Genomic DNA, 6606 nt, shown 5'->3' on the forward strand with positions numbered 1-6606 from the left:
TTTATAGATATGGAGATTCTCAAGTAATTAGAAACCAAAGGAGAGGAGAAAATGCGTGAGTCTGAAAGGTACAGATATCAGAGCAAGAAACTACTGTCCTGGTTTTGTGGTCCAGCTAAAAATACTTTGAAGAGTAGTTTAGTCAGAACAAATATTCAAGCAGTGTGCCTTAGGAAGATAAAGACGAAAGAGAGAGAGAGAGAGAGAGAGAGAGGGAGGGAGAGAAAGAGAAAATTTCCCTGGAGAGAAAGAAAAAAAAAATGCACCTTTTAATCAATTTTTCCATCACCAGCAGAATGGCACTTTTTGATGGGGCACTGTTCCTTCAGAGAAATGTTCCTGCTTTGTATTTACTAAGGTTCCTGATTTCAGATCTAGTATTAAGCAACTCACACAAATTCAAGTACAGCCCCAGTGAGCAAAAAGAAGAGAGAACGTGTGAGGTTTTTTATTTTTAAACTACACGCAACACTCAGCCCCAGGGATTCTTGTACCGTTACAGTTGGTGACTTCTGAAAAAAGTTACTAAATCAGCTCTGAGGAGTGGGAAGAAGGGGGAGTCTAGTGCGGGGCAAAATTCCTGGCTGAGGTTGGGTGCAGCCACCTCCAAGGAATTAACGAAGGAAGCCAGATCTCAGCCCAAAGTATAGAGTTAACATACATTGCACCGAACACGAACGCTACGAAAAATGACTGAATAAATTATGCAGAGGGATTTCTGGATTTCTTTCAAGTAATTAAGTTTCGATTTCTTGCATTTATTTTAGTTCCAGGAAGCGCAAGGCGCCATGGATCGCAAAAGTCTTCATTGATTGTTCCAATGCTTTACGTTTGATTTCGTGACTGGGCTTAACTTTGGGAAGAGAAACACACGGACCAAGGAAATTCACTACGACGAAAAATAACAGTTTCGTCGGGGAGAGTAAACACAGGGACTCTTGCATGCGGACAGAACGCGGAGCTCTGCCTCTTCCCCCCCAGCCCCTTCCACGGAAGGTGGGGAGGGGAGAAACAGGTGTGAATCTGAGTGAGTGTGCGTGAGTGTTAGCACTGGTGTGTCTGCATGCGCGGGTGTGAGCGTGTCTGTGTGTGTGTCCGTGCCTGAGCGTGTGCGTCCCCGCGCTCTGGGGAGTGCGGAGCACTCACGCTTTCCCTCCGGCCGATGTTAATTTCTCGGCGCCTGTCGTGTTTGCTCCAAAGGTCGGTCGACTCCAGTGGGTGAGTCAGCAGTCCCCGCGTGCTCGCCACCCTCGGCCTCAGCCAACCTACTCTGAGGAATCGTGAAGGCGTCTAGGAGCCTCGCAGACATCCAGCGGGCCTGGGGCTGGCTGCGTCCCGCGTCCCTTCTTCCCAGTCAGTCTGCTTTTTTTGAAATTCAGCTCTGCGCCTTTCCCTCCACCGGGGAAAGAGGGAGCCGTTACTTTCCTTTCTACCTTGCCTCTTCTCATCCTCTTGTCGCCTGCCCGGCCACTGTCCTCAGTCCAGAATTATCTAGAGAGAGCCCCACTCGGCTCATTCGGCGACTACAGGGCCCTGGCCCTGGCGCAGGTCTCTCCCTACCCTCAAAGTGCCTCCTCCCGATCGCCAATGGCCATTTGTTTATACCCCCGCCCCTCCCTTCGCTCTGCCAGGCCTTGATGGGAGGGCAGGAGTTGGCGAGCCCGAATTTTGATCTAGGAGGGCCTGGGAACTGCCGGATGCAGAGGTTTCCGGAGACACTTGCTGAGTGCTTTCAGTGAGAGGCGGTGAGAGAGAGAGTTAGCCAGGAAAGCACTGAGGCGAGGCTGTGCCCTCGGCCACAGGGGGTGCCTGGAAATTTGGGGCGAAAGAGGGGCTCCTTAGAATCTCTAAGCGAGGTGGACTTGGGACTCACGGGGGAGCCAGTGGAGAGATAAAGTTAGAGACAAACACAAGAGCAGAGGTGGACGTGCTCGGAAGTAGAAAGGTGTTTGAGCAAAACGCACCCATACTCCCCGAACTTAGCCCCAGGACGTAAGAAACCCAGGAGACCTCTCCTTCCCGGCCCTCTGCTCTGTACCAGGCTCTCTGGGCGCTCCCAGAGGTCTCAATTTCAGGGATAATTCCCTCCTTTTTTTCTTTCTTGGTACCGCTGAGGCCGTGGAGGAGTTTAATCACCCCATAACCTTCTGCCCCAAGCTACAGAGTGCAGAGAGAGCTCAGAGGATCTGACTCTATTCAGAATCCAGAGACGACTGACCTTGAGGAGATGGGATGGGGGAGAATCCATCCTTTCCCTCTTTCCTCCCTCAAACCCTCTTTACCCGAGATGGAGATGGTGCATGAATAGGGTCAGATCTCTCTTGTAAGAAATCTTCCTTGTAATCCAACTCAGTTCTGTTTGAAATACAGAGAAATCACACTGCCCTTAATGGATTGAAATTTAATAAAACACATTAGGTCCAGTAAAATATGAATGCACTGCTTAAAATTTTAGTACTAAATTAGGTCCCAGATACAGGAGAGGAGACAGTGATTTCTCCCCTCAGGATGGCTTTGGGCCGATTTCGGGGCGTGGGGGGCACCTTCTGCAGGGACCCCGCTGCCCGGGAGCTTGGGTGGAACCTCAAGCGATTCCTCGCCCGTCCGATGGGAAGCTGGTCATGTCTATCCACATCAGGCAGCGGGTGGGACAGAATCTGTTGTCAAACAAAGAGGCTTGGCGAGAAGAAAAGGCGCCCCTCGTGTAGTCACACAGTTGATTCATTTTCCATTTCTCTACTTAAAAAAAATAAAATCACTTCTCTGTTTTTGGTTTATTAGGTAGATCTGAGGGTGTGCATAGGTGCCAGCGCAGACAGGTGCTGGGACATAAAAGTGTATGTTGAGGTTATGTGAAGCAGATTTCCAATGTTGGGCCATTCGTTGCCACCCTTTGGGTTTATTCCCAACTTTCGGTTGTTTCGATGGTTTCTGCTACCTGAGGGGCTGGAGTTTTACTTCCTCAGAGAGCAGCTTCCACGCTTGCTGGAGCACTTCTCAACATCGCCTGTGGACAAAACCGAAATGGGTTTTATTGATATCACCGCAAAGACGTTGGTATTCTGAGCACTTCTGGTAGAAGAGATTGCAAGATGGCAAGTCGTGGTGATGAAAGAAGAATTGCATTTTCACTCTAATACAACACAATCACTGCTATTCACTTTTCACTTTGGGTAAGAAAAGGAGAAATCTAACTCCGACCTCTTTTTGAAAACAATGTATGTTTTCTAAGAGGAAGTGAATACGGGGAAATAAATTCTTGACTTGCTCTACAACTGCACATTAATTTATCTCACCTTGATAATTAGAATAAAGGGCTTCCTTTCTTCTGTCTGGAATTAGAGATATCGCTGAGAAGTAGCTGAAAGATTTTTCAAAGTTATATTGAATTAATTTAATGATATATTGATTTTAGCCACCAGGAAAATATTCTCTTGGGAGTTGTCCTGCTTAAAATAGTTTTAATCACTAAATTCCACATCAAACAAAGTTTGTCCAGTCATTTCAACAGTACCCTCTTTATTTCATGAATTTATTTTACTACCTTATTTACCATATGAAGTGGTGACAAGTGTTTAGCATTTTGGAGATCAGTTGTCAGTTGCTATTAAAATCAAGATTAATTCATATTAACGACATGCATTTCTCAATACTCCCAGGTGACAACATACATTAAAACAACTATTGCAAGTAATTAAGCTCAATGAAGGGGGAGGGGAGAGGGAGAGGTTCAAAACACCCCCCAATATTTGATTTTGCAATCCAAGTTCAGCTGACTGTTGCCACAATAATGCTTGGGAAACTCCTCAGGGTTGCTTTTCACTTTACATCTAATTAGGCACCTAATGAAAGAGAAGAATTTTTTCCCCTTGTGGTTTTTTTTCTCCTTGATATTCTTATGCCTTTATTTAAACACATAAGCACACTGTTTAGGAGGTGCAAAACCCAAAAGTTTCTCCCGTGATTCACTTAGTATTATAATCTGGGGGAACTGGTAGATGCAGACCTTTGCCCTCCAGTTATTTTCCTCCTCCACTCCCACTTTTAGCCCTTTGGTTCTTACACAGTATTGATAGAATACATACCGAAAATATTTTAATGGATTTTTTTTTAGGCATTAGAGATGCTCAACAGTTTATACTAATTAGACCATCCAAAGCCTTTTGGAGATTAAGCAGATTGGACAACGCTTGTTAATTAGAACATAATTTGAAGTTTGAAATTATATCACTGATGTAGTCTAATTAGTATGACGATATGTTAATGGACCAGTGAGACCCAGCAACACTGGAGTTTGGCGTGAACCTCTCCAAGGTTTGCACGAAAATCCTCCCTCCTCTACCGACGTTAATAAAAGATTTCTATAGACTTCAGCCTCTCCACGATGACATACAATTTATAGTACACACAATGCATTAGCCTATAGTACTGCTCAAGTTTTTCACTATTATGAAAACTAATAAATTCGTCAAGCTGAATTAAGCATACAAATCAGATGAGGCATAGCAGATTACACAGTGAAGCGCGGTGTCTCCCGAGCCTAAATGAAATTTCAATCTAATAATTCCTTCCTGGCTCAGTCATAATTTGTTTAGAGATGTCGTTCTACTTCTTTCAAAGCGCTATTCGCACTATAATTAAATGATGCCAAGCCTTTAACTTTGATTTATTTTATTTCTCGAATCTTGAGACAGTGAGAGCTGTGCAATGTCATTTTTTTATTTCCTTGAAATTACCCTGGCTGTTGTTGAGGTAGAAATTAAACACCTAAGCATTTACTTGAACCGACCGGCACGAGACACATTCATTCATGTCAACACACCCCCTCTCCAGTCCCGAGTCCAGGCTTCTGCGGGCTTCTGCTCAGGCACACGGCTGGTAGGAATTCCCTTCGGCTGCTATTTATTATTTTCCTCCACATAGGGGAGGCGGAAGGCAAGCCCCGGGGTTGAAGGGGGGTTAAGCACCATGGACAGAGCCCGTCGCGCGCCGTTTGCTGCAGCCTTCCTAGTACTCTGGCGACTCCCGAGGACTGAGCTCCCGACTTGAACCAGCCATCTCGCCCCGCAGGGGTCATGGGTGAACGAGAGACCCCCTACTTGCCGCCGCCGCGGGGCTTCCAGGCGCTGACCACTCGAGGGTCGCCCTTCGCCACGCTCGTTCCCACTCTGTTTCGTCCCAGCGCGCGCCGGCGCCTCTCAGGCCTGCCGCCTGCTCTCGCACCTGCTCGCCTTCCCCAGGCACCGTGTGCCTGCACCTGCTTCCAGCCATCCCCGTCCGGGTCGGGCCACCGGCGGGCTCCAGCGTCCCGGTCTTAGGGCCTTCCACCCTCGCTTGTACCCGGCTCCTCCCGCGCTCCGGGGAGGTGACAGCAGCCCCAGCACAGAGGAAAGTGGAGAGAAGACCGGAGCGGGGAGGACAGGAAGGCGGTGAGTGTGTGTGTAGGAGAGGTTGTGTCTGCTTCTTTTACAAATGGAACTAAGAGTGTGTGTCCACTTCTAAGAAAAGTGGTCCACGATGGGACAAAAGTGAGAGCAAAGTGTTGGCTAAAAATAGGCTCTCTGCACCGAGCGGCTGTGGAAATGAAGATAAGTGGGGCTTGTGCCAGCCCCTGAGGGCGTGTGTGTGTGTTTATTAGTGTGTGTGTGTGTGGGGGGGGGATATTCTGCAGCACATGCGCTCTGTGATCTCTGGCCCTGCCTCTCCGTCAGTTACCCCTTCCTCCTTTGATTGCGGCTAATGAAGTGGCAGCGTTTGCCAGTGGATGCGCCCAAGACCCAACTCACACTGAACAGGAGACAGGGAGGAGGAAGAGGAAGATCCGGAGGAAGAGAAAAGAGGGTGGAGAGGAGTGTCTGTCGGTGGTGGCGTTGGGGGAGTACACGGGGGTCTGGCTGGCGGGGGCGGGGGTGGGGGAGGAGTCGCATGCGCATAGGCGACCGGAGCAGTCTCCTCCGCCGTCCAATCCGCTGAGAGCTGTGAGAAACCGAGTAAGAGAAAGCCCTGCAGCCCTGAGGACCCCAGGTCTCTTTGGCACCAGGCACCCGCCAGGCCGAGGGGGCGCAGAGAGAAGCGCCGAGCGCTGTTCGTACCAGCCGGAAGCGCAGAGCAGAGCAGAGGATCCAGGTCGGCGGCAGGGTCCGCGTTCTCCACTGTGGTCGCGAGCCAGGGATCAGGGTCACCCGAGCTGCGGGGAGAGGCGGGCCGAGTTGGGGGCGGAGGCCTGGAACTTCGCGGTAAGCAGGGGGCGGGGAGGCAGCTAGGTAAGAGGCGTTCCTTGTAGTCTAGGGAAAATCCCACCCAAGGCTCCCTTGGTCCGCAACTTTATTTAGTAGTTTCTTTCCCCCGCGAGGCGGAGACGGAGTGGCAGAAGCAGGAGGGGCAGCAGGCCGGCTCTTAGGTAGGAAGTGCCCTGCGACTGGAGCGCAGACCTGGCCGGCGGTGGGGGGGTGGGTTTGAGCAGGGGCACTACTGTAAGTGAGAGCTGCGGGGCGCAGGGAAGGGGAGGCGGCGTCATAGCGCCGCGGGGGCAGGAAGGGGAGGTGGAGGGCGCGGCGGGGGGTCCTTGTTTCCTGACCATGGGGGCTCCATCACTAAGTTTTGCCT

The sequence above is a fragment of the Lipotes vexillifer genome, unplaced genomic scaffold (assembly GCF_000442215.2).
Source record: "Lipotes vexillifer unplaced genomic scaffold, Lipotes_vexillifer_v1.1 scaffold269, whole genome shotgun sequence".
Lineage (NCBI taxonomy): Eukaryota > Metazoa > Chordata > Mammalia > Artiodactyla > Lipotidae > Lipotes > Lipotes vexillifer.